The sequence below is a fragment of the Schistocerca serialis genome, chromosome 4 (genome assembly GCF_023864345.2).
Source record: "Schistocerca serialis cubense isolate TAMUIC-IGC-003099 chromosome 4, iqSchSeri2.2, whole genome shotgun sequence".
In the NCBI taxonomy this organism is placed as follows: domain Eukaryota; kingdom Metazoa; phylum Arthropoda; class Insecta; order Orthoptera; family Acrididae; genus Schistocerca; species Schistocerca serialis.
The window spans coordinates 452,827,795-452,846,622 of record NC_064641.1 but is presented as its reverse complement, the minus strand read 5'-3'; the positions used below and the strand labels follow the sequence as shown (position 1 = coordinate 452,846,622).

At 43.6% G+C, this 18,828-nt stretch overlaps 1 protein-coding gene across 1 annotated transcript in view; it reads right to left on the bottom strand.

Moving 5' to 3' along the window:
* Positions 1-18,828, bottom strand: part of LOC126475091 (protein lava lamp-like) — a 177,497-nt gene that overhangs the window by 26,329 nt on the left and 132,340 nt on the right. The gene's annotated exons all lie outside the window — the stretch shown is intronic.

Below are 18,828 nucleotides of genomic sequence, written 5' to 3'. Positions count from 1 at the left end.
ATCGCAGTCTTTAACACTGGTAGCATGCCGCGACAGCGTGGACGTGAACCGTATGTGCAGTTGACGGACTTTGAGCGAGGGCGTATAGTGGGCATGTGGGAGGCCGGGTGGACGTACCGCCGAATTGCTCAACACGTGGGGCGTGAGGTCTCCACAGTACATAGATGTTGTCGCCAGTGGTCGGCGGAAGGTGCACGTGCCCGTCGACCTGGGACCGGACCGCAGCGACGCACGGATGCACGCCAAGACCGTAGGATCCTATGCAGTGCCATAGGGGACCGCACCGCCACTTCCCAGCAAATTAGGGACACTGTTGCTCCTGGGGTATCGGCGAGGACCATTCGCAACCGTCTCCATGAAGCTGGGCTACGGTCCCGCACACCGTTAGGCCGCCTTCCGCTCACGCCCCAACATCGTGCAGCCCGCCTCCAGTGGTGTCGCGACAGGCGTGAATGGAGGGACGAATGGAGACGTGTCGTCTTCAGCGATGAGAGTCGCTTCTGCCTTGGTGCCAATGATGGTTGTATGCGTGTTTGGCGCCGTGCAGGTGAGCGCCACAATCAGGACTGCATACGACCGAGGCACACAGGGCCAACACCCGGCATCATGGTGTGGGGAGCGATCTCCTACACTGGCCGTACACCACTGGTGATCGTCGAGGGGACACTGAATAGTGCACGATACATCCAAACCATCATCGAACCCATCGTTCTACCATTCCTAGACCGGCAAGGGAACTTGCTGTTCCAACAGGACAATGCACGTCCGCATGTATCCCGTGCCACCCAACGTGCTCTAGAAGGTGTAAGTCAACTACCCTGGCCAGCAAGATCTCCGGATCTGTCCCCCATTGAGCATGTTTGGGACTGGATGAAGCGTCGTCTCACGCGGTCTGCACGTCCAGCACGAACGCTGGTCCAACTGAGGCGCCAGGTGGAAATGGCATGGCAAGCCGTTCCACAGGACTACATCCAGCATCTCTACGATCGTCTCCATGGGAGAATAGCAGCCTGCATTGCTGCGAAAGGTGGATATACACTGTACTAGTGCCGACATTGTGCATGCTCTGTTGCCTGTGTCTATGTGCCTGTGGTTCTGTCAGTGTGATCATGTGATGTATCTGACCCCAGGCATGTGTCAATAAAGTTTCCCCTTCCTGGGACAATGAATTCACGGTGTTCTTATTTCAATTTCCAGGAGTGTATTTCAACTTCACTACAAGGTAAACTAGTACCAACAGACACAAACACACCACCACCTAATTTCTTTAATCTATCCTTTCTGAACACGGTTTGCGAATCTGTAAAAATTTCGGCAAAATTTATCACCGTCTTTAGCCAGCTTTCTGTTCCTATAATGATTTCAGCTTCAGTGCTTTCTATCAACGCTTGAAGCTCTGGTACTTTTCCAATACAGCTACGACAATTTACAACTACAGTACCGACTGTTACTTGGTCGATTCTCGTTATTTCTTTGCCCTGTACCCTTTGAGACTGGAGCCCTTTTTCATCTTTCCTGAGACTGTCTAACCTAAAAAACCGCCCAGTCCACACCACACAGCCCCTGCTACCCATGTAGCCACCTCCTGTGTGTAGTGGACACCTGACCTATTTAGCAGAACCTGAAACCCCACCACCCTATGGCGCAAGTCGCGGAATTTGCAGCCTACACAGTCGCAGAACCATCTGAACCTCTGATTCAGACCCTCCACTCGGTTCTGTACCAAAGGTCCGCAATCGATCCTTTCGACAATGGTGCAGATGGTGAGCTCTGCTTTCATCTCACTAGCATGACTGGCACTCTTCACCAACTTCCATAGCCACTGGAAACCACAGAGAACCTCTTCCGAACCATATCAACACACATCATTAGTGCTGACAGAGCTGCCACCTGCAGTTGGCTGCATCCTGTGCCCTTCATGGCATCCAGAAGGACCCTTTCCACATCTTGGATGACTCCCCCCGGTACGCACATGGAGTGCACATTGGCTTCCTTCCCGTCCTTAGCTGCCATATCCCTTAGGGGCTTCATCACCTGCCTAACACTGGAGCTCCCAATGACAAGCAATTCCACCCTCTGCCCTTGTCCAGACCTCTCGGGAAGACAGGCCACTGCCGCAACAGATGAGCCTGCCCTTGCTGGCTCAGAAGTACTTTCAGCATTGGGCAGTACGTTAAACCTGTTACGGAGGCGTAAGGGTACAGCCTTGCGGCCAGCACCAACTTTTGCCTTCCGCCCAGGGATTCGCAACCCCGCCATGATTAGCCAATCACCGTAAGGCAAGTGTCGACCACCAGGGATGTCCAAATCCGAGGGTGCAGTGGCATCAGAGATCCCAGGTGATGCTATAGGTTCCAGAGGCGCCAAAGCACTCACCTCGGGCGTCCTAATGTCACCGTGGCCCAAGGCAACAGCCTGGAGCCTGTCAACCATGGCCAACACAGCTTCCAGCTGTTTACAGACCACGGCCAATCCCCCCTGAATCCGAACACAACAGGCGCAGTACGTATCCATCGTTAACAATTTTATTTCATCTCTGTTATCTCACAAGCCGTTCAAAACAAACAGATGACTGACGACTATGCAAAGCCCTCACTTTTGTGAAGATACGGTCACAGATTTTCTAAATGTTGGTGTTTCCTGTGTCATTGTTAACAAGCTTCGTCATTAAGTCATGTTCCACAAATGCTCAACTGGAGCATACTCTGGTTCTGAGGTGGTGAGGAAATTTAACACATGTTGGTTACTGTTAACACTATTGTTGGCAGTGAACAGTCCATTGGCAGAGTAAGAATGGCAATATAATTAAATGAATGGCGTTTTAATATGTGCTCAACTGGGCAGTATTACCTACATGAACAGTGCTTTGTCACTGCAACGTACTATTATCCAAACCATGTTATCCTTTGTGTTACAGCTTTACACATACGAAGGAAGGATGGTTTGGGTTTATCACCCCAATGATGATTAAATCTTTAGAAACAGAGAAAATTCTTGAGTAGGACAAGGAAATAAATCCGAAACCATGTAAAACTTAAATTTGGTTGGCTGGACTTCTATTGAATACGAGTCTGATGTCTTAACTACTGCATCATCTTGATTGATCTTACATAACGACAAGCTGTTTCACTGTTGTACAAGTTTTATTAGCAACCAAGCAAAACCTACTCATGACAAAGATTTCAAACTTTCACCATTATTAACCATTAATTCTTCTTTCAGGACAGCATTATAAGCTGGCTGTGGTATGTTCTGACAGATGAAGTTGAGGTGTAACGTCTTATAACGATCCTGCCTTGGAGGCGGTTAAGTGGGAGATGTGTTTCAGAGCTGGAGAGTGACAGATGGTGACGTGAGACTGGACGCGCACGTAGTTTATGTATCAGCCGATAGAGGACAATATTGGATACGGGGACTGTGATTTTAGTTTCGATTGTGCCAACTAGAGTGCACTAAAGTAATAGAATGGTTTTCATAAGCTGTTATAGTATTTTCATAAAGTGTTAATATGTCTTTTTGTGTATGTAAAATGTTATAAATGTATTTTAGCAGTATGAATGATGCATGAGTGTGGATTAAAGTTAATATGAAGATAATTGTTTAATGAGTTACGTAGTAGGTTTTAGTGTGGGAACATTTCGAAGAAGTATGGATATGAACAAAGGGGATTTTTGTAGAATAGATTTGTAAAGTAAGTTTATGGTAAAGGAAAAGTTAATTCAGGTGTAAATAACAATAGTAAATAACTTTATGCATAAGCAAAACTTCAACATATTAGATAATTACGTCGGTAAAAAGTGCAGTCGTGAGGTTTACTATTTTGCGATTGGTTACTGATGAAAAGTGCGGACTGCCGCGGGGGAATGTTGTTTTGCTATTGGCTGTTGAGTAAACTGACCAATGGTAAAGCAATATTCTTCACGCGCCTTTCTCTGCTGGTAGAAAAGACTTAGATTATTCTAGAGAAGAGTCGAAGCCTAGCCATGAAACTGATCGGACGTGTGTAGTAGTAGTTCCGATGGAAACGATAAGTTGCCGGATCTAACAGTGTTCCATACATCAAAAGTGTTGGAAAGTGACGGCATAATTATTCCGATGTGTGTGTAGAAATTTCAGAATTTTTAAGTGAATTTTGTGATGAGAAAAAAGATATATATTCCACGTGGCGTATTGAGCAGGTCGGTGGCTAAAAACTGTGACTGCATTTGGTACCGACAGACTTCATATTTGGCGAGCATTCTCAATAAAAAACAATCAGTATTTTTGTAGCTATTACGTTTTCGGGAAATACAACACCGTAAACTTGCTAACGTGAGTGAAAGGGATTGTGAGTGACTGTGTTAAGACTAGCATGGGCTTGGCAGTGATACTTGTTCACCTAAGTTTCAGAATCTATTAATTGAGGATAAAATTTCCAACCTTTCATTTAGTGACAAAACTTTCTCCCGAAACATAGATTGGTGACTTTAATTGCAGCCTGGTTCACGTCGAAGAACAGTAGGTTTCACTCGGCTTTCTTACTGATGATCTGCTGAGACGATGTTCACAGGTAGGTGCAGGTCCGTCGTAAAGGGACGGAAAGAACCGCGCCGCCGCACGTGGTGCATCAGTGCTGGGAAACACTAAAGCCGTAGTAATTTGTACCCGCAGTTGAGAGAAAGATTTTGATGGACTGAACAGTGAACGTTAGTGAAAGAATTTAGTGAATCGGTACTAGCAGAAGTTTAAACGGAACCCGTTTTGAGTTGTTGGAGTTGCAAGAAGGATGATACACAATGGCTGTAGTAGCGATGGAAGCACAGCGAAGCAGCAGATGGCATCTTAGCGGCGGCGGCGAGCAGTACAACGGGCAGCGCTGCGGTCAGCCTACACAACGAACGGGGGCCCGGAAACTGTTATGGCAGCCGCAGGGGATCGGACTCGCAGTTTCAACACGCCGAGGCTACAGCATTTGACAAAAGATAAGTCAACTTTGTTATATCTGTTGTGTGTGTGTGCTGAAAGACTGAGAAACATGGCAAGTGATAAAGATTTTGTGAATACAGTGAAGGAGGAAGAACTTTTATTGGTGTGAGTGCTTCAAACACTAGCACACCTGAACAGAGAGAAGGAGTAATTGTTAAAATAAAAGGGGATGTTTTTGATGATATTTCTATGTTGTTTACGGACAGTGGAATTGAGTCTGCTTCAAGTATGTCTGTTAAAGTAACTAGTGGGGATAATACTAATTCAAAAAGTGACATTAAGCATGAACTCAGTAATGATCAGGTGTGTGATGATAGTGTTGGGAATGTTACTGAATCAAATGTATCAAATGTGGCTACCAAATTTGGTATAGTGCCGGTGGAACAAGGTTAACAAGAAACAGTAATGCCAAAAATGGAACTAGGAAGTACGCAGGAAATGTTTGCCGTTTTAATGTGCTCTATACAAGGACAATTTAATTTGGCTGAAAAAACTAATAGTAAACTCAAAAAACTTGACAGGGGTTTTACTGAAAAACTTGAAAATCAGAATGCTGTTTTAAAAGAAATTTGGGAAAATGAATTGAAGTCATTAGAAAATAAAGTAGATGACGAAATTTCTCGAGTTGAGAATAATTGCAAAAGATCTGTTAGCATTGTAAAAAGTGAATTAACAGAGGTTTTGAAAAGAGTTGCTATTGGAAACAAACAAAGAGTAGATGAAATTAAAGAAGGTCTACAAAAATTACGGGTTAAAATAGTGGCTGTAGAATCTGTATGTGAAACTGATCACAAAGTGTTAGCCAGTAAAATCAGTTCTGAATCTGACAAATGTATGAATGAAGTAAAAACTGTATCAGAACGAGTAGATGAGTCTGAAAAAAATGTTCTTCAGCTAACTAACCAAGTAGAAGAGGTGGAAAGTACGTTGGATGAGAATGACAGTAAACTATGCCAAGTTGAAACTAACCTCAAACATGGAATTAACAGTAGTGGGTGTAGTTTTGTGGTAGAATCATCTGAAATTTCATATGTCACTAAGAAACAGTTTTTACGTTTTGATCCAACAGGAAATGTGCATCCAAAAGAATTTTGGAATGATTTTGAAGGTGTGTTACCTAGTGTATGGTCAGACAAACAAAAAATAGGTTTTATTACATCAAAATTCTCAGGAGAGGCCAGAACTTGGGGGGTTATGGCTACTGAACAGTACGATACTTTGGATAAATTTAAAGGGGCATTTTTGAAAGAATATTGGGGTAAGCAAAAACAGATGGAGTTATTAAATAGCTTCTGGGCGGGGGAAAAGTTTAATCCCAGAAGGGAAAGTGTAAAAAAGTTCGTGTTAAAGTGGATGACAAATTTGTCATACTTGAACAACAAAATCGAGCCAGAGCAAATTGTTATGGGTTTGGAAGGTAAAATACCTATGCACTGGCGGAACAAACTTATTGCAGCGCCGAGGGACGATGTACATAAGTTCATTAGTTATTTGGAGAGGGTCGAAAAGTTATTGCATGAGGAGGAACATGCAAATCGTAATGACAGACCACCAAATGATGCAGGACCGCGACATAATGTAAACATTAACAGAATTGGCGTGTTCCGTGGAAATGGCATGGGCAGAGGTGCCGGGAAGTGGTGCTATCCTGCAAATGATAGGCGAAGTAATGAGGAACAGGTGCACGATTATCGATCGTATTCTCCAGTGCAAGAGAACAATGTTGCGCAAAGGCAGCAGCAGAGAGGGGTAAACGTAAGAAAGGATACCGAATTACAGAATCCGTCAAACTAAATGCCGTCTGTGAAAGGGCCAGCATTTACCAGATGGGAAGTAGTAGTTTGAGCCCGCTAGCAAAACCTTTTGTATGTGTTAACAGTAACCAGACAGGGACTGTAAGGGAGGTACAGGAGAAGGTAGCAGCAACAGACGAAACGAGCTACGTAAAAATCTGTACATTTAATGGAGGTTTGGAGGATTTTTTGGATAGACATAAACAAGATAAGCACTGTATTGCAGACGAGAGGGATGGCGTATTAGTGGAAGATGTGACAGAATCCGATTGCAAGAAAGTGGTTAGCAACCAAGTTGAAGTCGAGTCAGGTTCAGAGGAAGGAGAAAGTACAGATACTGCAGAATTACAGGAAATTAAGTGGTGCCAGTGTGGAGGAAATATTAGTGTCTATAAATGATGATATTTGTGAGGCTATTAGGGAGAAGCGGGAGGATGGTGACCAAAATGGGGGTCGGCCAGTTAATAGTGGAGAAAGGGAAGAGAGAAAGGCTATAATGGAGAATAGTGAAGTGCTAGAAGGGAGTTTTGAGTTGTCACTAGTGGATAGAATACTTAGTATGGGGGAAAAAAGTGGTGAAGGTGGTTCTGCAAAAATCTGTGTAATTTCTGGAAACGGGCAAGTTTTCGATAGAAGAGAGGTTGTGAACGACTTGTTGGAGGAGGGTGCTGATACTAGCACAGAAAGGAAAGTATTGAATCAATCAATAATTAGTCTGCAAGTGTGTGATGAAGAGGTACAGTGTTTAGCAGATACAGGTAGTGATTTATGTGCTGTGAGTAAAGGTTGGTTAGAATCATTGCAAAAAGGGAATGATCTTGTAATTATGCCAGTAATGGCGGTACAGATTATTGTAGCTACTGGAAAAGTGAAAAAAACCTGTTAGACATGAAGTTCTGTTGCCAGTGAAAATAACTTCCTTATAATTCCTGATCTGTGTATAAAAATGTTGATTGGTGTAGATTTCTTTAACCATTACAAAGGGAGATTAAATTTTAAAGAAAGTGTAAAAATTTTTGAAATAAATGGGAAAGATGTGGTTGTGCCATTTTTTGAAAAGACTATGTGATCGATGAAGAAGTAGCCAGTATACCAGTTAGGTATTGTAGAAGGACAGAGGGATTGGGGGACTACAATGAGTATGGAGATGATGTGGGGGGTGGACCCTGAGGTAGATGTGAGTTAAGCTTGGAGGCCTCAGAAGGCATTGCAACCTATGGAATGCTAGGTGTTTGACAAACACCAGGTGCTCAAGTTACTGTCAGTGCTATTTCATTTTCTTTTCGTATTGCCGGTCTTCCTCTTCTAATCATTCTCAGCTGAATCTATCTTCTGTAATATTCTTCTCTATCAGGGAAGGTGTGTTTGTAGGTGTAAGATGGAGTCATGGGATTAGGATGAAGTAAGTTTTGTGGTGAAAGAGATGGGGGCCAGTTTGTGATTGAAGGCTGAGTGACATATACAAATATGAGAATAACCAGACATGACAAGGGCAGTTAGTTAAGGAGATCTAGGTGAAGAATATTTTTTACGAGTGGAGTATGAATGAATGTGGAGAATATATGTATATTTTGTAGATACAATTCTTGATCTATGTTACGTAGAGGAAGAAGTGATGAAAAGAGACACTACATAAAAAGTGGTAACTATGTACTATAAAAATGTTTGTAAATAATTGTTTATAGGAAATGTGTTTTTTACCATAAAATATTTTCAAGTTGAGTGAAAGTTAAACAGAAAAAATGAATATAACTTTTGCTTGCAATAGCAACTAGTTCTTTTAAATTCATTACGTTTTTGGAACAGAAGTAAATTTTAGAAAAGATTTTCGAATAGATTTGATCTTGCCGATTTGAGTAAGCAATACTCTGTTAATTTACTTTCATTTGAATTCAAGTTAAACTAACTAAATAGCAAAAAAATGTAAATAATCTCCTATACTATAAGTAATTGTATATTAGGATGTATATAAAGGAAGTAGGCTTAGACGAAAGTATGGTTTCAGGGACAGCAATGCATGTAAACCATGGAGGGACCAATAAGTGGAGAACACAGGAGTGTTATGGACGCTACAATGCAAGGTGCCATACTCAAGACTCACGGAAGAATGTGTGATAAAGAGGCGATAGTTATGTGCAGTTTTTTTTAAGGTAGGACAAAATACTATTATTAAATAGGACACCAACCGCAGTGCCTGAAAAAAGACATTCAAAAAGTAAATGTAAAAAGTTATTAAAAAAAAGTTAGGAATGTTTTCAAGTAAGAGGATTATTATAAAAGAAATTAAAGATTTTAGACTAGGTTAGTTATAGACTGCCAAGTCCGAAGTAAGAGATTTGTGATTTTAGTCTATAAGAATGAGAATACTTTTTGTAAAATATTTTGTAATTTTAAGTCAGGATCAATATTAGTATAATATTAAAACTTTTTGGAATCAAATTTTATAATCATAGGGGGTGTGAGGCATAATGCCTTGTAACGATCCTGCCTTGGAGGCGGTTAAGTGGGATTTGTGTCTCGGAGCTGGAGAGTGACACATGGTGATGAGAGACTGGACACGCACATAGTTTATGTATCAGCCGATAGAGGACAATACTGGATACGGGGACCGTGATTTTAGTTTCGATTGTGCCCACTAGAGTGCACTAAAGTAATAGAATGGTTTTCATAAGCTGTTATAGTATTTTCATAAAGTGTTATTATGTCTTTTTGTGTATGTAAACTGTTATAAATGTGTTTTAGCAGTATGAATGATGTGTGAGTGTGGATTAATGTTAATATGAAGATAATTGTTTAATGAGTTATGTAGTAGGATTTAGTGTGGGAACATTTCAAAGAAGTATGGATATGAACAAAGGGGATTTTTGTAGAATAGATTTGTAAAGTAAGTTTATGGTAAAGGAAAAGTTAATTCAGGTATAAATAACAATAGTAATGCATAAGCAAAACTTCAACATATTAGATAATTACGTCGGTAAAAAGTGCAGTCGTGAGGTTTACTATTTTGCGATTGGTTATTGATGAAAAGTGCGGACTGCCATGGGAGAATGTTGTTTTGCTATTGGCTGTTGAGTAAACTGACCAATGGTAAAGCAATATTCTTCACGCGCCTTTCTCCGCTGGTAGAAAAGACTTAGATTATTCTAGAGAAGATTCAAAGCCTAGCCATGAAACTGATCGGACATGTGTAGTAGCAGTTCCGATGGAAACGATAAGTTGCCGGATCTAACAGTGTTCCATACATCAAAAGTGTTGGAAAGTGACGGCATAATTATTCCGATGTGTGTGTAGAAATTTCAGAATTTTTAAGTGAAGTTTGTGACGAGAAAAGACATATATTCCACGTGGCATATTGAGCAGGTCGGTGGCTAAAAACTGTGACTGCATTTGGTACGGACAGACTTCACATTTCGCGAGCATTCTCAATCAAAAACAATCAGTATTTTTGTAGCTATTACGTTTTCGGGAAATGCAACACCATAAACTTGCTAAGGTGAGTGAAAGGGATTGAGAGTGACTGTGTTAAGACTAGCATGGGCTTGGCAGTGATACTTGTTCACCTAAGTTTCAGAATCTATTAATTGAGGACAAAATTTCCAACCTTTCATTTAGTGACAAAACTTTCTCCCAAAACATAGGTTGGTGACTTTAATTGCAGCCTGGTTCATGTCGAAGTACAGAAGGTTTCACTCAGCTTTCCTACTGATGACCTGCTGAGACAATGTTCACAGGTAGGTGCAGGTCCGTCGTAAAGGGACGGAAAGAACCGCACCGCCGCAAAGTGTATGAACACCATCCACCTACCTCGAAATGGCTGCCTGTGGTTTTAGGTGATACCCAGGATATAGTAGATGCTTGTCTGGCACTAAACATTGTAGTAGCTACTCAAGTGATGTCACAGTCCAACCCAGGTTCTGTTTTTCACAGCTGTCTGGAACTAGGAACTGTGAAACTTCCCCAATCCACTAACATCATCCATGCATAACGGACAACTTGTAATTCTTATGTTGCCCAAGTCTTCTGAATGACTCACAGTTTTATACCCAAATCCTTGTTATAACTTCACTCAAATTTCCTTAACAGAAAGGAGTGCCTTATGTAACTCAATCACGACTCCCATAATTTACACCAATTTCAGCAGATTATGGTACAAGGCCATGAGTGTGACTCTGTGGTGGTGGATGCCATGCAGACGACATATGGATATTTGGAGTAGGCATCAATGATAAGTAACTGCATGGACCCCAAAAACGGGCCGGCAAAATCAAGATGAATGTGATCTCAGGCCCAGCGAGGCACAGGCCAGGGTGAGAATGACTGAGGGGGGGCTTGCCTGGTGACGCGCACACACAGTGCAGCTGCGGACCAGGCGGTCAATATCGCCATCGATGCCGGGCCAATACACGTGCCAGTGGTGTAACAAACTGAGCACGCAATGTCGAAAATCCAGAGGGATGACCACCCAATGGGCCATGGCAATGTGAGCAGCCATAAGAGGCAGACCGTCCAGCGCATCCTAGTGAGCGGAATAAATGTGAAAGCAGAGGACCTCCTGTTGGTCAAATGCAGGATTGGGGCCTGCTGGGAGATGTGACAAAGCGTCTGCATTAGCATGGTGGGTGGTGGGCTTATACCAGATGGTGTATGTGTAATTCCGTGAAAATAACGCCCGCCACTGGAGACACTGAGCCGTCCTCTCTGGAAGGTGAGAGTGGGGTCCAAAAAGCGTAACTAAGGGTTTATGGTCCATCAGGAGGGTGCACTTTGCCCCAAAGAGATAGATGTGAAATTTTTCGATGGCGAACACTATCATCAGGGCCTCCTTTTCAATCTGAGAGTAGTTCCGTTGTCCCGAGGTCAACGTCTTATATGCATAAGTGATGGGCTGTTCTCAGCCATCGGTATTCCGATGTGTGAGGACTGCTCCAATACCGTATGCCGACATATCAGCCACCACAACCAAGGGGCGGTTCAGAGAGAAAGGAATAAGGCAAGGGGCGGACTTCAGCATCGAATTTAAAGGGAGAAATGTCTGGTCACAGGCAGGAGTCCAATCAAAAGACACCCCTTTGTGACTCAAGTGATTGAGGCGTTGAGCAACAGAGGCAACTTGGGTAAGACCTTTAAGTAATTATAAGAAACCTTGCCCAAAAACACCTGGAGTTCAGATAAGTCCTTGGGACGAGGAAGAGCCTCAATGGCTGCGACATTGCGGTTCGAAGGGCGAATGCCATCTTTGCTAAGTCAGTGGCCTATGTATTCCACTTTCGGAAGAAAAAAACAGCACTTGTCCAGCCGACAGCGTAAACCTGCAGATTGCAGAGCATGAAATAAGGCGCTGAGGTTGTGCAAATGTTCCTGGCGGGTATGCCCGATGACCAAGATGTCATCCAGATAATTCACACAGGCTGGGAAAGGCTGTGTGGGCTGCTCCAGGAACTGCTGGAAAATTGCTGGCGCTGAAGAGACACCAAATGGAAGGCACTTGTAGTTGTATAATGCGAAAGGTGTGTTGATAACCATGATGTTCTGGGAATCGGCATACAAGGGTAACTGGTGGTATACCTCAGCCAGGTCGATCTTAGAAAAGTACTCTCCTGCCGCAAGCTTGGCAAGAAGGTCTTCCTGTCGGGGAATGGGGTAAGTGTCCACTAAGGACTGAGCACTGACAGTAGCACCAAAGTCCCCACACAGCTGAAGGGACTCATTGGGTTTCCTTATGATCACCAATGGTGTCGCTCAAGCACTATATGTCCCAGGCTCTAGGACGCCAGCAGCCTGGAGCCAATCAAGTTCCTGCTTGACTGCTGGCCATAAGGCCACCGAAATGGGTCTGGCCTGGAAAAAGCAATGCTGCGCATCTGGCCAAAGAGTGATGAGCGCCTGAAAACGTAAAGCACACCCGAGATCCGTTGCAAACAATGATGCAAAAGCCTAGCATAGATCATCCTGAAAAGGAACAGCCGTGGAAACAAGCTTAACTTTTGAGCCGTGGTAAAAATTACTGTTTTGAAGAGCGCGCCGTAGCGCGTAGTGTGAAGCAGTCGCCCTCCGTTTCTGGCGGTGGCGGCGCTGTGGCAATCGCAGATTTGGTGTCTCCCTCTGGTGAGAAAGGGGGAAAGGTTGCTGGTCATGTGCATTTAAGGGGCGCTATGAGCTCGCCAAGGACCATTCTGGGTCAGTCTCTCGTCCCCAGCTTGCTAGTCTGTCTGTCGTCCGAATTTGTCAGGCAGTTAGTGTCTGTCTATCGTCCGGAGTGCTAGTATATCTTTTGTTCGGATCAATCTTCAAAGCTGGATAAATGAGAGACTTTCCACTCCGCCAGTAAGAGAACTCAGCGAGTGGTCGCCTGGTCGGGACTTAGTTTCTGCATCTGAGTCTGCGCATTATGCCGCCAGTCTGCTTGAGTTGCTCAGGCAATGGTCAGTGGCGGTTGGATCGATTGGTCAGTCGGTCACACAGTGAGACACAAGATGACTTGTCCGCCTTGAGCGTCGGCGCTTGTGAGGTCGCAACGTGAGTCCAGTGGGCCGCACCGTATAGCGAGGGGTAGTGGCTTCGCGGTCGACACGAGAGCATCAGAAGTCAACCAACAACATCGATCTGGCCGGTCAAGCTGCAACGCTGTGATATGGGAGTTCGGCATGCCTTCCTGCGTCCGTTGAAGCGTCTGGCAGCGGACGGTTCGAGAGAGGGATTTGGAGGTGCTGTGCCAGGTTTTCTCCAGAAATCGTAGTTTATTAGAAGTTAAGTGATTGGTGATGTGTTGTTCCATTTACTTGTTAAATTCTACTTGTTTTCTTGGTGAGGTCACCAACCGCTTTGTTTTGGGATCGTCCCACCATTCTTCTCCGTTTGCCCACCCGCGGGAAGGCGGTTATTTATGAATTGGGTGGTCCGTTTTCTTTTAAAATAAATCATGGTTAAAACTTCATCAGAAATTGAAAAGCCAAACAGCTGAAACGCATCGAGGCCAAAAATATTTGAAGCCGACGAATGGCTGACGATAAATAGGGTAAAGAGCCGTGGAACATGTTTGTATGTCACCTGGACGATGAACTGCTCATGAAGGGGAATGGAACCGTCGCCATAGGCAACCGAACACCGAGATGGAGGTGACAATGCAGGGAAGCCCAGGAGGGTATATGACCCAATATTAATCAGGGAAACAGTGGCCCCAGTGTTGACCTGAAAACTGACATCCTCAGTAAAAAGACGGAGTGTGAGGAATAGCTTCTGTGCTGATGGGTCTTCCAGCGGGACGACCAATTGCAGAGCATGTACGGTATCCTGGGGCCCAGGAGGGGAAGGATGGAAGTGAGTTGAGCGACTACAACAAACAGATCGGATGTGGCCATCCTTCTCACACAGCATGCAAGTTTTCCAGAAGTGGGGGTAATCAGCTCAAGAGTGTGCGGTAAAGCATTGTGGGCAAGACGGAAGTGGGCTGCATGAGGCTGTGAAGTCATAGAGATGTCGGAAAAAGAGGAGTCCCGATGACGCTGGCCTCTGTTGGCTGGGCCACGTCAACGTCGTGAGGACGGAACCCGCAGAGATGCACTGATCGCCGCCACTTGCGGCCATGCCATGAGATGCTCATTAGCCACCTGAGAAATTTAAAATTAGTGGGCAATGTGGAGAATCTCTTCCAATGACGGATTATCAAGTTTCAACGCCGCAGTGCAGACCTCAGGATCGGGAGCCAGCTGAACCACCACATCCCGGATCAGGGAGTCCACATATGAAGCCTTACACTGCTGATTGGCGCATGTAAAATTGCATCGACCCTGCAAGTCCGTGACCCAGGAACGATATGACTGACCAGGTTGTTTACGGTACTGGTGGAACTCCAGCTGAGAGGTGACCACATGGTAGCAATGTGAATAATAGTTTGTCAGCAACAGATATATCTCCTGGAGAGAGAGAGCCACAGGACAGCACAAAGGTGCCAACTTGAGGAGAAGAAAGAATGTGTCTGGGGAGGCCCAAGACAAAAACAACGAGTGCTGCAAGGGGTCATCCGTGACCTGAAAAGCCATCAAATGTTGTTTCAGCTGATGTAAGTATGTTTCCCAGTCTTCATTAGCGTCATTAAATGGTGGGAACGACGGCGGACATGGGAAAGCATCGGACATCCAAGGACTCGGAAGCTGTTGTGGTAGCGTGTCCCTGGCATTGACTTTGTCCGTTAGCAACCGCATTGACTTCTGTAAGATGTCTAAATGGATCTGCTGCTGCTGCTGTTGTTCCAGAAGACAGATCAACTTAGCTCCATGCGAACAACGACTACCGTTTATGTCATCGGCAAAATGTTGTAACTGCGATGGGAATGGTCGTGGGGTTGCCGCAAATGAAAATGCGGCGGGACCAAACGGGAGCGGCCCACAAACAGACAAGACGGACGAACGGGAATGGAAGGACAGGGACGAATGGGAATGGAAGGACAGGCACGACAACAGACAACCGAGCAAGACACCAAGATCAATGACAAAGTATTAAGCAACAGGCTCACAATAGATAACCTCACAAAATCAAAACGACATCCACTCGTAAACGGGAAGTAAGCACACACAATGTAAACACAATGTCTGTAAGCAAGATATCAACCGACTCAACGCGAATACCAGACTGCCTCACTGAGTGAGAGGCAGCCGCCTAAATACAGGACAGGGTATGTCGCTATTGGCTGCTGGGATCACGTGCTCCACAGTGGCGCCCTCACGTTAGACTCGGGCTAGGAGCACACGCAGCCACAGCTAAGGGTGCGACTGCTGCAGAGTCCTCTAGTGGTCATCTAGTTCCACGCCGTCTGGCACTGACTTGAAACCCACTGCGCTCGGTATCAGACTACCCTAAGCCTATCCTTTTTTCTTGTCATTTTCAATTACATACAACATAGTGGTGAAGCCAGTTTTCCTAAGGGAGTAACCGCGATACAAATCCAGGTCCTCCAGGTTGGCGGCTGATCATGGGGCTAACAACCCCATATCGGAAAAAAAGTTATTGTTAAGCAACCAATTCACAGAGAGAACTGGACTGTCTCAAACTTACGACAACCAGCACATGTCAAATGGCAACGATTTCGGTATATACAAACATGGAATGTAAGAAGTATTTTTCAGGTGGGAGCCAGTAGGAAGCTCGAGGAGGAATTATTGAGGTACTGAATTGATGTAGCAGCATTGCTAGAGGTAAGATGGAAACAAACAGAGGTGGCTGATCTCCAGCATTATACCTTGATCAATAGCGAGGAAGAAGAAAATAGATTGGGAATAGGTTTTATGACAAAGAAGTCCCGTGGAATATGAAACAATAAACCCCAGATTATGTCGACTGAGGCTGAAGGGAAAATTTCTCCAACTTGTCGCAGGTTAGTGTGCATGCCCCAACGGAAGATGCAGCTGAAGAAGATAAAGAAGAATTTCATGAGAAATTGGAGCAAGTATATGACAAGCTGCCAAAGTATGTTGTCAAAATTATCCTGGGGGATTGTATTACTAAAGTAGGTAAAGAGAAAGAGAAGCAACTGGTGACAGGTCTCCACAGTAAACATCTGGAATCAAATAACAATGGTTGGAAACTGATTGAATTTGCTTTTAACAAAGGATTAATGATTAAAAGCATGTGTTTCCTGCACAAAGACATTCATAAGGAGACTTGGGTATCACCAGATGGGTTGACGAGAAATCAAATAGATCATGTACTATAGATGGATGGCATGCCTCAGATATTTTGGATATGATTAGCCGGCGAGGAGCAGATATTGACTGAAGGCCATCTTTTGGTAAGAATCAAAACCTTAGAAAGGATTGCAGTAAAGCCAGAAGGGCTGGGTTGGAGAAACATAGAGTCTACAATGTGGAGATGCCCAAAGATCAGAAGAAAATGGAAGAGTATAGGAACAAAGTGCAAGAGAAGTTGCAAAGGATCAGTGGGCTGGAGGGAAAGGATATCAACGTACTATGGGAGGAAACTAAGATAGCTTTAAATACAACAGCTCAAGAAGTACTTGGAGAAAGAGGAAAACAGAAAAGAAACAGATGGTTTGATGAGGAGATGTCAAAGGTGCTATATGATAGAAATCAAACTCGACAAAGAATGTTACAGAGACCAACATGAAATAATGTCGCTATATTTAAAGAGAAGAGGAGGGTAGCTAAGAATTTAGTGTGGATTAAAAAGAGAGTACAGGAAAGGGAATGGATGGATGAAATACAAAACTACTTTGAAAATAAGCAGGAGAGGAAAGTCTTTTATGGTGTGGGACAAATAAAGAGAGGATATCAGCCAAGGATGGACATGCTGAAAGAAGAGACAGGCAGTTTTATTGTTGGGAAGGAAAAAAATAATAGAAACAAAGGCACAACATTTTGAAGTGTTACAGTCAGACAGACACATTGTAAGTGACGTGAGAAATGGAGGGGCTACAGAAGAAACTGAAGAACATGAGGTGGATGGAGATGATAATGCAGTGGACACAGAACCACCATCGATAGAAGAGCTAAGAGTAATTATAAAGCAACTTGGGAATAACAAAGCTCCTGGATACGACCTAGTAACAGCGGAATTGATAAAACACGGAGGTGAAATATTAGTATGGAGGGTACATAAAAAATTACAATGGCCTGGGAAACAAAGAAAATGCCAGAGGACTTGACGTTAGCAACCATTTGCCATATACATGAGAAAGGATCACGCAACCACTGTAAGAACTACTGACGAATATCTCTGCTTAGTATCATCTACAAAATCCTTTCTCTACTTACTCTCAAGGAGAGTGGGAAACAATGCATCCATTCAAATTTCCTTAGAAGCTAATAAAATTAACTAAGATGACCCTGAAAAACAGTAAAAGCTAGGTTAAAGTTCAGGGATGTCTGTCGAGATCATTCCCAATGGAAGAAGGCCTAAGATAGGGAGACCCATTATCCCCAGTAATATTCAAGCTAGTGTTAGAGAATGCAGTCAGATCAATAACCACAAACCCAGAAGGCAATATTCACAATAGACTTCTGCAAATCTTAGACTTAGATGATGTAATAATAAGTGCTACAAGTATGGAGGCACTTACATGAGCCTTCTAAGAGTTTGAAGCTGCTGCCAAGAATCTTGGTTTAGAAATCTAAGTATATGGTAACTGACAGAGTTAGAAGAAACTCAGATGATCTACAGCTAGAAGGGTACAACTTTGAAAGAGTAGATAGCTTTATTATCTTGGCTCAGTAATAACTTCAGAAAAGAAAGTGGAGGCAGATATAACAAACCGAATTAAGGCTGCAGACAGACCACATAAAGCACTACAGACCATGCTCAAAAGTAAGAACCTAAGTAGGAAACTAAAGCTGACACTCTACAAAACAGTGATCAAACCAGTTCTTACATATGGCAGCGAGACATGGGTATTGACAGAGGCTTTGGAGAAGAAGCTAAATATATTGGAAAGGAAAGTGCTGAGGAAGATTTTTGGTCCTGTAAAAAAAAGGTGAGATACATTGAATTAGGAGTAATGAAGAAATATGGGCTCTGTACAAAGAACCTGATTTGGTAACCTCAATCAAAATGTGAAGGCTAAGATGGTTAGGATATGTCCAGCGTATGACAGAATAAAGGCTCCCAAAGAAGAAGATGATGATGATGGAACATCCTGGTGGTAGGAGGAGGAGAGTACAACCGCATGTGAGATGGTTGGAATATGATGTGGAAGCCAACCACAGAGTAGTGGGAGTGAGGAGATGGTGCAGGCGTGCTGAAGACCAAGACGATTGGAAATCTGTGATTGATGAGGCCAAGGTCCTCAGAGGACCATAGTGCCATGGAGTAAATAAGTTAGTAAGAATCTTATAAATGAACTACACACCTGTGTTACAACTTGAACTAGATTTATGAACATGAATTGGAAAAGACATGATCCAGCACCTTTATTTACAGCTATTGTTAAGTGGGTAGACTTTAATGTTTCTAAAGTGTCTGTCTAATTGCAATAAGTATAAGTATTACGAGCACTAGCAGATAAACTTTATATGCAAACTCCTAATTTTAGCTTTTTAAGCCTAAAGAATCACACGGGCTT